We start from the raw sequence: 17,009 nt of genomic DNA on the forward strand, positions 1-17,009 counted from the left end.
TCCTTCATCCAAGTCCCCGAATATCAGCCAGCTATTGCGATTTAACACTTTCCTACCCAGCCCATCTCCCTGGGAGACCGAATACAAGCCTGAAAACCCTTCTCTTAATTTGAAAGTGATTGTTCAAGTACCTTCAGCAGCTCTTATCTCCAGAGGGATAGTGGGAATAGAAATCCGTTCATTTGGCAAAGATGAGCAGGGCTGTTGTGCAGGTGGACACCAAGGCTGGGGGAATTTTTGTCTCTGAAGAAATGTTTCTGGAATTATTTTCATTTTCTTTAATATATTGCTGGGTTCTCAAAATTTTCTATAATAGTTCAACTTTTACAATCTAGAAAGCAAACCTCTAAATAATATTTTTTGTAGAGGCATATGTATTTATTGAGGGTCTACCATGAGTCCGGACCTGTGTGAGACACTTCTTAAACATGACCGTATTTGTTCCTCTCCATAACCCTGTTGAGGTACTGCACTATCCTTTTTATAGATGACAGCATTAAGACTTAAGTTCCTCAAAGTCCTCTGGTACTTACTGTGACAAGATTTGAACCCAGATGCCCTGTTTCTTTCCTTATGTTCTGTAGCTGTCTCGAGAGTAAGGAATGATCACGAATGGAGTGAGACTAGTCAAGAAGATTTTATGTAAGACTTAAGATGCTATCTGGGGCCCAGTGCTATGGCATAACGGGTAAAGCCCTCGCCTGCAGTGCTGGCATCCCATATGGGCACTGGTTCGAGTCCCGGCTGCTCCACTTCCATTCCAGCTCTCTGCTATGGCCTCGGAGAGCAATGGAAGATGGCCCAAGTTCTTGTGTGGGCGACCCAGAAGAAGCTCTTGGCTCCTGGCTTCGGATCAGCGCAGCTCCGGAGGTTGCGGCCAACTGGGGAGTGAACCAGTGGACAGAAGACCCCTCTCTCTCCGCTTCTTTTCTCTCTGTGTAGCTCTGACTTTCAAATAAATAAATAAATCTTTAGGGAAAAAAGATGCTATCTGGTCCTCGGAAATGGTAAGAAATTTGGCCAACAGCTAATACTCACTGCGTTCTTAGTACATTCCAGTTCCATTCTAGTGCTTTACAAGTTAGAACTCCTTGCTTCTTCCATCCACCAAGAAGTAGGGAGTAGTATTTTACAGGTGATTGGACCAAGACACAGAGCAAATAAGCAGTAGGGACAGGATGTGAATCCAGCCACTCCTCTCTGCCATTTTCCCCAAAATCACGTTGGCGCGAAAGAAGGCCCAGGACACAGCACCCAGACACTTTGTGGCATCCTGCATGGCTGAGCCGGAGGCGTTCACAGAGGACGCCACATGCAGGAGGCGGAGGAGAGGAGAGGGGGCCAGAGGAGTGACCAACAGCAAAGCGGAGAGCGCTGTGAAGTGTGGTGAGTGAGGCCGCTCAATTACAAACCCGACACACCCGGGGCTCCGGGCCGTGCTCTCCTTCAAGAGAGAGAGATGAGTCTGGTTGGAAAGGAGACAAAACAAGTCCGAAAGTGTTCTTGAAGGTTCCACCCACTCTCCTCCAGCACTCGCATTCCAATCTCATTCCAGCTGCAACAGATAAAGCAGGGTGGGGATTCAGATTTATCCTTCTGAGAAGCTCTGAGCGCAGAGGAGGAGGGGAAGAGATAGAGCTCTGGCAAGTCGTGTCAGAATGAAGGGGGAGAAAGTCCAGAGCTCAGGGTGAGAAACGCCCCTCCCTGGAACGCCAGCTTCCTACCAAAATCCCTGCTCATCTGCAAAATGCTACGCTCACTCTGAGGGCAGCTACTGTGATGCTTTTTAGATGCCTGAATGTGGGGGCCAGCGCTGTGGCGTAGCAGGTAAAGCTGCCGCCTGCAGTGCCGGCATCCCATATGGGTGCCGGTTTGAGTCCCAGTTGTTCCACTTCTGATCTAGCTCTCTGCTATGGCCTGGAATAGCAGTAGAAGATGGAAATAAGTGCTGGGCCCCTGCACCCACGTGGGAGACCTGGAAGAAGCTCCTGGCTCCTGGCTTCGGATTGGTGCAGCTCCAGCCATTGTGGACATCTAGGAAGTGAACCAGCAACGGAAGATCTCTCTCTCTCTCTCTCTCTCTCTCTCTCTCTTTCTGTTTCTGCCTCTCTGTAATTCTGCCTTTCAAATAAATAAATAAATCTTTAAAAAATAAATAAATAAATGCCTGAATGTAGACAAAGTCTGGAAGGAGTCATGGAGACCTGAACATAGCCATGTTCTCAATGTTTTCTTTAATATTCTTTTCTAAGATTTTTTTATTTGAAAGGCAGAGTGACTGAAAGAAGGAGACAGATCTCCCATCTGCTGGTTCACTCCCCAGATCCCCACAATAGCCAGGGCTTGGCCAGACCAAGCCAGGAGCCAGGAACTCCATCCAGGTCTCCCACCTGGGTGGCAGGGAACCAAGCACTAGTCTATCATCCACTGCCTCTCGGGTGCATTAGCAGGAGCTGGATCAGAAGCAGAGCAGCTATGGACTCATTCTCAGGCACTCTGATATGAAATATAGGTGTCCCAGTGGCAGCTTAGCCCACAGGGCCCCAACACCTGCCCTCTCTTCAATATTCTTTTTTTAAAAATATTTATTTATTTATATGAAAGGCAGAGTTACAGAGTGGCAGAGACAGAGAGAGTGAGAGAAAGAGAGATCTTTTATCTGCTGGTTTACTCCCCAAATGTCCACAATGGCTGAAGCTGTGCTGATCTGAAGCTAGGAGCCAAGAGATTCTTCCAGGTCTCCCATGTGGGTGCAGGGGCCCAAACACTTGGGCCATCTTTTACTGCTTTCCCAGGCCATAGCAGAGAGCTGGATCAGAAGTGGAGCAGCTGGGTCTCGAACTGGCTCCCATATGAGATGCTGGCGCTGCAGGCAGCAGCTTTACCTGCTACACTACAGTGCTCGTCTCTTTAATATTCTTATATCATGGCCGGCGCCGCGGCTCACTAGGCTAATCCTCCACCTAGCGGCGCCGGCACACCGGGTTCTAGTCCCGGTTGGGGCGCCGGATTCTGTCCCAGTTGCCCCTCTTCCAGGCCAGCTCTCTGCTGTGGCCAGGGAGTGCAGTGGAGGATGGCCCAGGTGCTTAGGCCCTGCACCCCATGGGAGACCAGGAGAAGCACCTGGCTCCTGCCATCGGATCAGCACGGTGCGCCAGCCGCGGCGGCCATTGGAGGGTGAACCAATGGCAAAGGAAGACCTTTCTCTCTGTCTCTCTCTGTCACTGTCCACTCTGCCTGTCAAAAAAAAAAAAAAAATTCTTATATCATTCCTTCAATCAGGGGGAATGATTTCACTGAGGTCTCTGGACACAGACCTTGATCTGCTCCATGTGAAAATCTTATTTATCACCATACCCAAACAACTACGGGATAAGTGAGACTGCCTCATTCCCTTCAACCTCTTCTGGGCACATCCATCAGGGCCCTGACAGGAACAAGAGCACTTAGCCTCAAGCCTGTTTTTCTAGAAGGAGGAGGGAGGTGATTCAGCTTTGGTCTCTGCAGGGAGCACTCTGCTCTGTCCTCTCCCACTGTGGGACACCAGGGCGAGTCAGGGCACAGAGCTGGGTTTCCTGGCCTTCTGGCCAAGGTCTGGGTACTGCAATTTACATCTAACAGTGTTGATTTAAAGAAAGTAGCAAATAAAGGACAAGTATGTGAGGTACAAAATTCCATAAGTGGTAAATGCTGGTGTCAGCTCCGAGGGTTGGGAGCTCCAAGGAGGAAGGATTCTGGCAGGAAAGAACAGAGAGGAAAATCCACACTGGGTGGGGCAGTGTGAGGAGGGTGGGGAGGAATGAGCGGAGCGGAGGACAGGGAGGAGCCCGGGCTGGAACAGGCCTCGCTGTGAGTGGGGTGGACATGGCCTTGATCCGGAGCTAATGGTGTTTGAGCAAGTGAGTGACGTTTCCGCATGGTGAACCTGACACCTGGCAGGAGTGGGAGGGGCAGGAGAGGGGAGTGCAGTGGCCAGACTGAGGAAGGTCTCCTTGGAACAACCCCCAAGACGCAATGTTAGAGTGGGAATTCCAGAAGAGTGTCACATCTGTCTGCCTGTCTACCTGATAAAGTACCGCATGGCGGGAAATGCACAGCTTCTCACTAGGCACAAGGATCTCCAGAGGACCTCACCAGAAACTGGTGAAGCGGAGTGCTCCCCGGGAGAAACAGGAGGACCGGAGAAGCAGAAGTGAGAAGGAGCATGCTCAGATGTGCCTTTGTACCGTTAGAGTTTGAATCCATGGAAAGATACAAAAAATTCACAAACTTGTAAATTAAAAATGATTTGTAGGGGCTGGCATCGTGATACAGCAGGATAAGCCACCACCTGCCACATCGGAATCTTGTATGAGCACCAGTTCGAGTCCCGGCTGCTCCACGTCCAATCCAGATCCCTGTTAATGCACCTGGGAAGGCAGAAGAAGCTGATCCAAGTGCTTGGGCCCCTGCCACCCACGTGGGAGGCCTGGATGGAGCTCCAGGCTCCTGTTCTGGCCTGGCCCACACCTGGAGGTTGTGAGTGAACCGGTGGGTGGAAGATTGCTCCCTCTACCCACCTCTCTCTCTCTCCACCTCTGTCACTCTGCCTTTCAAATAAATCAATAAATCTTTTTTTTTAAATGATGTGCAGCTGCTTTATAAGAAACGTATTGTCTTTAGTAAACATGTACCGTTTTAATAATGGCATGTTAATGTTATGTTTTAAAGGTTCTATGTAGATCTGGCAATTATCAAGTAAGAGAAGAGAAGCTAGGGTTTGGACTCAGGCACAGAAGCAGCAACAGAAGACTGGAGCAGATGCATCCCAGGGAGCCCTCGCTGCTCCCCACAGCGTGGCCGGGTGCTGGTGAGGGGCAGGGACAGAGCTTCTGCGAGCAGCCAGAGGACTGCTTTCCTGCAGCGCCCTTTGACCCGACAGTGTCATTTAAAACAAGCAGATCCGCCACATAAAACACAGGACTTGGGAGAAAACACCTTCCTATGAGCTACTTCTTCTGGCTGTACTTTCTAGACACTGCACCCCCAAACACACGCAGTCAGGAGCAGTGTTCCTTGGCTACAAGTAGCCCTTGGGGGCAGCCGTGCTCCCCCCATACCAAGCAAACAGCCTCCGGGGCAAGCTCCCAGCATCCCCGACATCTAGCCTGAGCCTCCGGGCTCCTCACTGCCTGGCCAGCTCCGGCCTCCGGCTCCTGACCTTTTCATTCCTGCTCTCAGGCAGGGCCCTACTTCACCTTCAGGGCCTGAAGCTCATCTTTAATTCACAGGCTAACAACTGCCTTCTCTCCATAACACGGATTCTCCCTACCATGCTTTCTCAGGCCACCCTGAGACATCTAGGACCCTCTATACAACTGCAGCCTCCTGGGTAGGCATTCTTAGGTCACAGAGGGAGGGTTTAGGACACAAAAGAAGTTAAATTCCCCATAAAAAATAAATAAATAAATAAATTCTGGGACAGTTCTGTTGAAGAAGCTTAAGCCTCTGCCCGCAGTGCTGGCATCCCATATGGGTACTGGTTAAAGTCCCGGCTGTCCACTTCCAATCCATCTCCCTGCTAATGCACCTGGGAAAGCAATGGAAGATGGCCAAAGTACTTGGGCCCCTGCACCCATGTAGGAGACCCAGATAAAGCTCCTGGCTCCTGGCTTTGGCCTGGCCCAGCCCTGGCCCTTGTGGCCATTTTGGGAGTGAACCAGAGGATGGGAGATCTCTCCCCACCAACCCTCATATCTCTGCCTTCCAAATAAATAAATAAATCCTTAAATTAAAATTAAAAAAAAAGAAGACATTCTGACACATGCTACAGTGTGGATGAATTTTGAGAACATCATGTTAAGTGAAATAAGCCCATCACATAAAGGCGAATACTGCTTGATTGTACTCAAATGAGACACTCAGAGAAGTCAGGCTCATAGAGGTAGAAAGAAAAATGGTAGATACCAGCAACTGGGGGGAGGAAAGGAGGGAATGGGAAGTTGTTGTTGTTTTAAAGATTTATTTATTTATTTATTTATTTATTTGAAAGACAGAATTACAGAGAGAGAGAGTGAGATCTTCCATCCAGTGTTTCACTCCCCAAATGGCCACAATGGCCAGGGCTGGACCAGACCGAAGCCAGGTGCATTACCAGGGAGCTGCATCAGGAATGGAGCAGCTGGGACTTGAACCCACATCCATATGGGATGTCAGCACTGTAGATGGTGGCTTAACCCACTGCATCACAGTGCTGGCCTGGGAGTTGTCGTTTGATGCATACAGGGTTTCAGTTTTACAAGATACTAAGAGTTCTGGAGATCGGTTGTACAGCAATTGAATGCACTTAACATCACTGAACTATATACTTGAAGATGGCTAAAATGTGAAACTGTGTATTAAGTGTATGCATCACAACTGAATTCTTTTTAAAATCAAAAAAGTTATAGAACTCAATAGCTAGTAAAAATGGACAGAAAATAGGATTAGCTGGGCGTTGGAGTGGCAGACTTTTTTTTTTTTTAAGATTCATTTATTTATTTGAAAGTCAGAGTTACACAGAGCAAGGAGAGGCAGAGAGAGAGAGAGAGGTCTTCCATCCGATGGTTCACTCCCCAATTGGCCGCAACAGCTGGAGCTGTGCCAACCCAAAGCCAGGAGCCAGGAGCTTCTTCTGGGTCTCCCACCCGGGTGCAGGGGCCCAAGGATTTGGGCCATCCTTCTACTGCTTTCCCAGGCACATTGGCAGGGAGTTGGATTGGAAGAGGAGCAGCCAGGACTCGAACCGGTGCCCATATGGGATGCTGGCGCTTCAGGCCAGGGCATTAACCCACTGCGCCACAACGTCGGCCCCAGGGGTAGCAGACTTGTAAGGAATCACTCACAAAGATTTCTCTGTGGCAAAGCCTCACTTTGGCCTGACATCAGCTCACAGACTGCACATTCCTTCCCCCGGCTCCGGCAACAGCACTGCGGGTCCAGGTGTGTGACTTGGCACGGCCGCGGCCTCCACTTGCAGGTTGGGGGCCAGGTTCTGGCTTCTTGTCCTGCTCCATCGGCCTCTAACTGCTCATCTGGTCCTCAGTCTGCCTTCTGAGCGCTGACCAGTCATTACAGTTAGGACAGGAAGAGGGAGGAGTCAAGACGCCCAGCACGAGGCCTCCAAATGGATGGGTCCCGGAAGTCTGGGGCAGGGGCTGCTGCATGGTATGCTGGGGCGGCTCCGGAGGCAGTTTGTAAGTGGGTGAGTGTCGGGGCTCTGGAGTGCGCCCACCTGGCCGCAATCCTGCCTAGTGTCTGTAGGACGTTTTATGAGACCAGGGAACATCTACGGCCCACATGCTATGAGCCAGGCACTGCACCCATGTGGGAGACCTGGAGGAATTTCCTGGCTTTGCCCTGGCCCTGCCCCGTGGTTGTGAGGCCACCTGGGGAGTGAATCAGCAGATGGAAGATCTCTTTCCCTCTCTCTCTGTTTCTCCTTCTCTCTCTCTCTCTCTCTCTCTCTCTCTCTCTCTCTAACTCTGCCTTTCAAGTAAATAAATATTTTTTTTTAAAAAAAGAAAGAACTTAGGGGATTTGTGAAAGGCACACGATTTTTCCAGGTGGGGTGATTCATATCCAGACCTGCCTCCAGAATAGTCTTATAGTCAACCAATTATGGTATAGAGGGGGGAAGCTCAGAAAAATCAGATCTGAGAACCACGTCTCGTTATTCTCCAGATCAAAGACCAATGGTGGGGCTGGCGCCATGGCACACTAGGTTAATCCTCCGCCTGTGGCACGGCATCCCATGTGGGCACCAGTTCTAGTCCTGCTGCCCCTCTTCCAATCCAGCTCCCTGCCAATGTGCCTGGGAAAGCAGTAGAGGATGGCTCAAGTACTTGGGCCCCTGCACCCACATGGGAGACCCAGAAGAAGCTCCTGGCTCCTGGCTTCAGATCTGCGCAGCTCCGGCAGTGGTGGCCATTTGGGGAGTGGACCAACGGCAGGAAGACCTTTCACTCGGTCTCTCTCTCTCACTGTCTATAACTCTACCTCTCAAATAAATAAAAAAATAAAAATAAAAAAAAGACCAAAGGTTCCTGCCTGAGGGACGCTAGTGTAAGAACCCAGAGCCAGACTTTCTGAGCTCAAGTCTGCCTTTGTGAGTTTGAACGAGTTACTTGGCCTCATGTGCCCCAATTTTCTCCTTATAAAATGGGGATAATAACAGTTTCTCTAGGATCCAGTCATGCTTACAGCACCCAGATCAATGCTTGGTATACAGTTGGCATTATATAAATGTTGACTATGGTTGGTCCTACAACTCTGTCTAAACAATTTCAGGAGCCTGAAAAAAGAAAAACAAAGATCCTGAAAATCGGGTAATACGCCAGAGGATATTGCAAAGCCTCCTCTTTCATCTGCAGCCAGCAGGTCCCTTCCTATCCCTAAGCTACACAAAGCAATACTTTGTTGAAAAAGCAAGAACTCTGAAACCAGAAAGACTTGAGTTCAAATTCTCGATTCGCCTCCTCGGTAGCCTGGGGCAAGCTGACCCCTCTGAGGCCCAGTTTTCTCAGTGGGAACCCAGATCCACTGGTATCCACGTGGCACTATTAACAGCACCCGCGTGGCTTGATGGTTGATGGGAGGAGTGAGCGAGACAGCTACGCAAGAGGAGCTTGCTGGTGCATCCGCCGCGCACACAGGCGAGAGCAGGTTGCTCGTTCTAGCGAACTTCTCAGGAAAAGAGTAAGACCTTTGGTACTGAGTTGGTCAAACATTAATTAAAGCAGCCTCGTCTGCCAGATCTCTCCCAAGCGCACTGCGTGTTTGTTCCAGTAAGTTCTGTCTTATCAAGTCATAAAACAGGGACCCAGTTAAATTCCACCGTTTCCAGGGCACTCCCTGCCGAGAACTTCAGCTTTCAGACTGTTGCAGGTAGATGAGCGTTACCTTGGGGCAGCTGATCTGGAGTCTCCCGGCTGACTCCAGCCGAGGGCTGCAGCTTTGCCAGGGGGCCGGGGGGTGTGGGGTCATCACCTGCCCCAGGGCGCTCCGTGGGTGTTAGATGGCATCACACATCCCTCCCTGCTTTTCCTCAGTCGAAATAGACCAGGGCCCTCCCTGCCCCTCTAAGCCAAGCCTTCCTCCTGGGCCCTGGCATTCTGCTCCTCCCACCTTCAGAGATTTCACCCCAGCACTCTTCTGGTTTCTTTTTTATTATTTATTGTTTATTTGAAAAACAGAGTTAGAGAGAGAAGTAGAGACAGAGAGAGAGGTCCTCCATTCGCTGGCTCACTCCCCAGATGGCCGCAACAGCCGGAGCTGCACCGACCCGAAGCCAGGAGCTTCTTCTGGGTCTCCCACGTGGGTACAGGGACCTAAGGACTTGGGCCTTCTTCTATTGCTATCCCAGGCCATAGGAGAGAGCTAGATCAGAAGAGGAGCAGCCAGGACTCGAACCGGCGCCCATATGGGATGCCGGCGCTTCAGGCCAGGGCTTTAATCTGCTGCACCACAGCGCTGGCCCCTTCTGGTCTCTTCTGTATCCGCTGTCCCCTGCTGCCTCCACCAGGCCGTTCTGTTCATTCCCATTACTACTTATATGTGTCAGAATCGCTCGTTAGAAGAAAAAAAAAGCCAGTCCCCTCAAATGCTTCAAAGAATGGGCCCCTTCCACCGTCCCCACATTCCCACCTCCTTTCTCTGAAGATGTTGTCACTCAAACTCCCAAAAAGCCCCTCCGAAAGGTGATTTTTAGCCCTTCCTGTATCTGAGTGTGCGACAGGGCTCACTCCTGTAGGTCATTCCCGCTTTCAGAACCACCCCCTCCTTAGGTGCCGCGAGGTGTCCTCCTTCCCCTCCACCTCTCGGGCTCTCTCTCACTTTCCCTGGCTAGCATCTCTTCTTGCTTAAACACCGGTCTTTCTCAGGGATATGGCTCAGGCACTCTGCTCTTCCCACAGCGACCCTCCTGCTGGGTAATCGCTCTCACCATTCACCCATGCCATTCAGTTATCCTCACACAGTAACAAGCCCACATGGGCTTCTTCTTTTTTTTTTTTTTTTAAGTTTTTTTATTTATTTGAAAGTTACACCGGTGAGAGAGAGAGAGAGAGAGAGAGAGAGAGAGAGAGAGAGAGAGAGGTCTTCCATCTGTTGGTTCACTCTCCAATTGGCTGCAACGGCTGGAGCTGCACTGATTCAAAGCCAGGAGACAGGAGCTTCCTCTGGGCCTCCCACATGGGTGCAGGGACCCAAGGAACTGGACCATCTTCTACTGCTTTCCCAGGCCATAGCAGAGAGCTGGATCGGAAGTGGAGCAGCCAGTTCTCGAACCGGCGCCCATATGGGATGCCAGTGCTCCAGGCCAGGGCGTTAACTTACTGCGCCACAGCACTGGCCTTACACACATCTTCCCTACCCGACCTTGTTCAACACGGGAGAGAACTGACCTTTTCGGGGTTCTTGGTTTCAAACAGGAAAACTCACCCAGGCTTAAACAGAAAAGAAATTTTACTAAAAAGCTGGAATTCACCTGTCTGCTTGGCTTTGCCCCGTTCCTATCCACCCTGCCCATTTGTCCAAACTGAGCTTTCTAAAATGCTTCGCAAAAGCTCTGCAACAGGTGCATGGGCTCCTGGGACAAAGTTTAGACTCTGACAGATGCTATCAGGGCTCTGCCCGCATGCCCTCAATCCACCCTGGATGTCACCCACAGGTGCTTTCCTTATACAATGGTCTGCTGTGTCTCAGTCTGACGGCGTCTCTGAAGACTTCAGGGCAGGCCAGAGTGCCAGGGAGTCGGGGCTCCTGTGGTCAACCCCCAGCCAGAGAGGTACAAGAGGGCAGGATCAATGCCCCACTCCCTTGGGCGCTTTGGGCACGCTCTCTCAGAGGTCTGCAGCAGTCAGCTGCTTGCTACGGCCGTCCTGGGCTTTCTTCCCTTCTCTGACCAATGCCCCGTTCCTTCTGCACTCCCTTTATCTGGAAGCACCTTTCACATGGACTATTTCCACCCAAACCCTTGCCTCAATTTTGGGTTTTAGGGCCCCTCAACCTGGGAGAGTGTCCTTAACACGGCTTAGCATCCCTCCAGCATCAGGCCCCTGCTTCCCTTTCCAACATTAGCTCTTTCGGTCGCCACCCTGCACTCTGTTCTCAAGGCCCCTGGATCTCTCAGCTCCTGCCACGCGGTCCCTCCTGCGGGCCTGGACACACGGCTTCCTTCTCTCTGCCTGGGACACTAACCCGGAGCCTTCCTCTGACTCACTGCTATCCAGCTTCTGAAATCTCACTTTCCCCAGGGATTCCCAAGTTCAGATTTTGTGCCCCTTTTATCAGCCCTCAACGCATCCTGATCTTCCCTAAACAAAGCATTTATTGTATCATTTTTATAAAAGTTTCCTTAATTCTCTGCCTCTGGCAGCACTCTGTATGTTTCAGGAGGGCAGAGATCATCTCTCTCCTGTTCATTATTGGGCCAGAACAATCTAGCACAGTTCCAGGCACAAGGTAAAATGTTATGAGTAGGCCTGGCACATAGTAAGTACCCAAAAATATGTGTGGCAATGCCAAGGAAAGAACTGAAATAGTGCTCCAAATATGTTACAGGACAACTTAGCCAAACTAGAAAGAGGCAGTTCAGAGGATGGCTCAACTTTCTCCTGCCTCCCACCAGAGTCACACCGTGGAACACAGACGCCCAACTCAAAAAATCGTGGAATCAATAAAAATGACAGGGAGCCGGCATTTGTCCTAGCAGATAAGATGCCCTGGGTCATATATCAGAGGGAGTGCACTTGAGTCCTGGTCCCAGCTCCTGACTCCAGCTTACTGCTAAAACAAACTCTAAGCAGTAACAGTGATGGCTCAAGTCTGTGGGTCCCTGACAGTCTCAGGGGAGACCCGGATTGAGTTCTCAGCTCCCGGCTCTTCCTTGGATCAGCCCTGGTTGTTGTGGGCATTTTGGCATAAACCAGCGGATGGAAGATCTATCTGTCTCTCTGAAATTAAAATAATAATAATAGGGGCCAGTGTTTGTGGTGTGGTGGGTAAAGCCACTGCCTGTGATGCTGGCGTCCCATATGGGCACCAGTTCGAATTCTGGCTGCTCCACTTCCAACCCAGCTCCTGGCCTGGAAAAGAAGATGGCCCAAGTGCTTGGGCCCCTGCCACCCACATGGAAGACCCAGAGGAAGCTCCTGGCTCTTGGCTTCAGCCTGGCCCAGTCCCAGCCTTTGCAGCCATTTGGGGAGTGAACCAGCAGAGGGAAAATTAATCCCTGTCTGTCTGTCTGTCGCTCTCTCTCTCTATGTAATTCTGACTTTCAAATAATAAATAAATCTTTAAAATGATGATGATGATGATAATAGAAACTACACAGGTCTATAGAGTGTCACTGCCCAAATTATTCATAATTCATGAGCAGAATTATCCTTAATAAATTAGCTGTAGAGCCTCAAAGTCTAATACTAGATTTCTGTAATTTGGCAAAAGCAGACGAGCTGTATCAGAGTGGGTTAAGCACTGAGTCAGCCAGCACACGGAAGTCCAAACCGGTCCGGGCACTGTCCTCCAGCGACACCCCGGCAAAGGGAGGAGCAAGGGGGGAGACAGGGGCATATGAGGGAGCTCTCAGCTGACACTCATCACCTTAGCCCTGAAGTGAACCTGTGCCTTCCACTACGTTCCTCTGCTGGGAACCGGTCCTGCAGCCCCACCGGGTACCAGGCGCGGCTCAGAAATGCAGGCCTGGCTTGGCTTCCTGAAGGGCTCCACGCCATGGGAGGGCAGTGCAGAGGCCCGGTGGTCCCCCGGCTGTCTCTGCCACCTGCCATGGCCATGACCGCTTTAGGAAATTGGGGGGAGCTGACGAGAACTGAGATGGGCGCTGCCAGCCTCCCTCACAGGGTCTGTTGCCGTGCTGTCTGCTCAACGCCTCTCACTGCTTCCACTTTCTCTGAGTTCCACCCTCACCTCCCCTTCCAATTGATCACACAGTGTGCTTTCAGAACAGCTGCTCTAAAAGCAAGCCTGCCCCCATTTAAAGCCCTTTGATGGCCCACTAGTACCTTTAGGATGAAGTCTAAATTCCTCAGGCCCACCATGCCCTGGCTTCCACCTGTCCCTCCCCACTCTATCCTGCCACTCCCCTCCCCCCTCTCCTCTGCACATCTGCGGTTCTCCAGGGCATCAAGCCACTCCCTGCCTTCCTGCCTGGGCACATGCCCTGCCTCTGCTCAAAATGCCTCTCCCCGCTTCTCCTGGGGGACTCAGCTCAAGGTTCTGCTCCTCTGTGGCGACTTCTTTAAATCTACTCCCCCAACTGTAGTTAACTACGGTTTCCTTTGAGCCACTATTTTCCTTTGCAAGTTCATTATCATGCTTGTCACATTCACTGTAACTGTTTGCTTGCACGTCCGTCTCCCCTAAGTACACGGACCAAGCCCTTCCGTCGCTGTGCCTTCAGAGCCTGATGCAACATCCAGGATGTGCTAGGAGCTCAGCACTGTGTGTTCGCTGAGTTATGTGCATGCTTACACGTGAAGAAATCCTAAGTCACAAAGGGTGAAATCTCGGATGGTGACATTCCTTTGTTGTGTGTGGAAGCCAGCAGATGAAAAATCATAGCACCAAGCCAACAACTATGCCCTTGGGGCCTCTAAATTTATTTGCTTATTTCTTTCCTTCTTTCTTTCTTTGAGATGTATTTGAGTGGGGAGAGAGAAGCAGAGAGCTTGCATCTTCTGGCTCCCCACCCCCCTGCCACCAAATGTCCACAATGGCCAGGGCTATACTGGCCAAAGCCAGGAATTCAATTCAGGTGTTCCAGGTGGGTGGCAGGGACCCAACCATTTGAGCCATCGTCACCTGCTTCCTCCTCCAGGACCTGTAATAACAGGAAGCTGGAGTCGGGAGCCAGAAGCAGAAAGCAAACCCAGGCGTTCCAGTGTGGGACTCTGGAATCTTAACCACTTGGCCAAACCTGCCCCTGGGGCCTCTCATTGCCATGCAGCTCGTGACTGGGAAATTCATGAGCTACTTCATTCCAATTTCAGATTCAGGGGCTGGTGCTGTGGCACAGTGAGTTAAAGCCCTGACCTGCAGAGCTGGTATCCCATATGGGCGCCATTCAAGTCCTGGCTGCTCCACTTCCAGACCAGCTACCTGCTAATGCACCTGGGAAAGCAGCAGAGGATAGTCCAGGTCCTTGGGCCCCTGCACCCACGTAAGAGACCTGGAAGAAGCTCCTGGCTTCGGATCGCCTCAGCTCCAGCAGTTATGGCCATTTGGGGAGTGAACCAGCAGACGGAAGACCTCTCTCTCTGTGTCTCTACCTCTTTCTTGGTAACTCTTTCAAATAAGTAAAATAAATCATTAAAAAAGAAAAAAAAAGATTCAACTGAGGAGTTTAAACAGTATCTTCTCTTGTCTCTCCTCGTCCCTTTCTAGATGTCCCTAAGTTTAAACCAGACCTGAGGCTTTGCAATGGAACAGCAAGCCAGATGGACTTCCGGCTGATGGATACATCAGCACGATGGCGAATTCATACCCAGTCCAAACAACTCTCTATGGAAGAAGATGGATTCGAATTGTATTCCTCCCCTCTTATTATAAGAACCAGATAAAAACATGTAAGCTGGTTTTATTAAAGGACTTTCTAGGAAAAAGTTGAATATTCATACTTTTTCTGATTTAAAATGTCAATGCTGGTGCAAAAAATAAAGGCTTTAAGTGTCAGAGAACAATGACTTAATGAAACCTTCCTTAGCCTGCCTGTTAAACTTTAATCTAAATCATGCCTCCTAACTTCAGTACTTGAGTGTAACTATATATGCATAGTTCCTTGTGGCTCAGTCCTATTTGTTTTATTAACCAGGAAAACACCAGTGTTTGTTGACAATGTGATATGTTAGCTACTATGTTAGATTATATATATATATATTATACATATGGAGGAGATGTATACAAACATATATAAACATACACACGTATCCATAAAATCTTAATTGTTCTTTCTAACAACCTGAACCTGGCCATCCAGGTTCAGTTCAGGCTGCCCAGCACCTGAACTACTTCACATACTTCCATCTTTCATTTTTAAGGCTTTATTATTATTATTATTATTTCAAAGGCAGAGTTGGAGAGAGAAGAAGAGACAGAAAGATCTTCCATCTGTCGGTTCACTCTCCAACTAGCCACAGCTGGGGTCGGGTCAGGCTGGAGCCAGGAACCTGGAGCTTCACCTGGGTCTCCCGTGTAGGTGCAAGGGCCTGAAGACTTGGGTCATCTTCAGCTGCTCTCCCAGGCACATTAGCAGGGAGCCAGATTGGAAATGGAGCAGCCGGGACTCAAATCCCAGCACTGCAGTGGAGGCTTTACCTGCAACGTCACAGCGCCAGCCCCATTTGTTTCCATCTTAGGAGTTTTGTTGGAGACAGGGTCTTCCTCTATAAAGGCTGAAAGGTCAGGTACTCACTTTGCAAGATGCCCTTAAAACAAGGAAGTTAGCACAAGGCGTAGACTTGAGTCAGGAGCCAGGGAACTGGAGAAGCAGGTGCTGTGAAAGACTCTTGGCTACTCGATGTCACCTGGACAAATAAGCCACGGAAGGGAAGTTTTGAGGGATGAAGTGGTCCTAGAACAACTTGGACTGCCTGGAGAATTCAAGGACTGTGGAGTGGCGTGGAGGGACTTCTGAAAAAGTCACTGGACAAAGTTTTAAAAAGACAATAATAGGTACTGGCATTAAAGCATAGCAGATAAAGCTGATGCTGGTGATTCCGGCATACTCTATAGGCGCCAGTTCGTGTTCTGGCTGCTCCACTTCTGGTCCAGCTCCCTGCTAATGCACCTGGTAAATTAGTGAAAGATTGGCCTGAGTAATTGGGCACCTGGACCCACATGGCAACCCAGATGAAGCTTCTGTTTCCTGGATCCAGCCTGTCCCAGCCCTGGCCATGGCAGCCATCAAGGGATAACCAGCAAATGATAGACCTCATCTCTCTCTCTCTCTCTCTCTCTCTCTCTCTCTCTAACTCTTTCAAGTAAGCAAATAAATGTTGGGGAAAAAAACAGATCCTAAGAATGTTGGGTCTTATGTATAACCTGCCCACACATTCCCAAAAGTGCTCCCAAAGAGACACCCTTCACCAAAGCCTGGTGAAACACATTGGTGAAGCAAATACTTCCATCCTTGGGAAGCACTCTCTTGACTGTTCAGTAGGTGACCAAGGCAGGGGAGAGGTGCTGCAGTTGAAACGAGCCCCTGGAGGGGTCAGCACTGTGGCTTAGCGGGTAAATCCATGGCCTGCAGTGCCAGCATCCCATGTGGGTGTTGGTTCAAGTCCTGGCTGCTCCACTTCCGATCCAGCTCTCTGCTATGGCCTGGGAAATCAGTAGAAGATGGCCCAAGTCCTTGGGCCCCTGCACCCGCATGGGAGACCCAGAGGAGGCTCCTGGCTCCTGGCTTCAGATCGGCATAGCTCTGGCTGTTGCAGCCATCTGGGGAGTGAACCAACAGATGAAAAACCTCTCTCTCTTTCTCTCTCTCTCCCTCTCTCTCTGCCTTTGCCTTTCTGTAACTCTGCCTTTCAAATAAAATAAATAAGCCTTAAAAACAAAAAGAAATGAGCCCCTGGATTCCACCAAGGATCCCAGGATCCCAGGGATGTAAAAGTCAAGTAACAAGACCATACTGCGAGATGCAAGCTGGGCATGATGGGCAGTTGAGCAGTCAAGGTTATCAGTACCACCTGTCCAGGAGGCTTGCTCTTCATAGGTTCTCGAGACCAAAATGGTTCAAGTCTACTTGTATATCTGAAAACATTCCAGCTCTGAAGAATGGAGTCACCATGGAAGAAAGTCATTACTTTTTTTTAATATGTATTTATTTATTTGAAAGGCAGAGTTACAGGGAGGGAGAGATAGCAAGAGAGGGAGATCCTTCATCTGCTGGTTCACTCCCTATATGGCTGTAATGGCCAGGGCTGGGCCAGGAGCTCCATCTGGGTCTCCTACGTGGGTGTCAGGGGCCCAAG

General features: G+C 50.1%; 1 long non-coding RNA gene across 1 annotated transcript; it reads left to right on the forward strand.

Annotated features, from left to right (window-relative positions):
* The first annotated feature begins 14,027 nt into the window (after nt 1-14,027).
* Nucleotides 14,028-14,639, forward strand: LOC138850543 (uncharacterized). Its single transcript, XR_011390437.1, has 2 exons — nt 14,028-14,316; nt 14,422-14,639. It is a non-coding gene; the product is annotated as an uncharacterized LOC138850543 (long non-coding RNA).
* Nucleotides 14,640-17,009: the final 2,370 nt, after the last annotated feature.

The sequence above is a fragment of the Oryctolagus cuniculus genome, chromosome 7, assembly GCF_051225735.1.
Source record: "Oryctolagus cuniculus isolate XC-2025 breed Fujian yellow rabbit chromosome 7, ASM5122573v1, whole genome shotgun sequence".
Classification (NCBI taxonomy): domain Eukaryota; kingdom Metazoa; phylum Chordata; class Mammalia; order Lagomorpha; family Leporidae; genus Oryctolagus; species Oryctolagus cuniculus.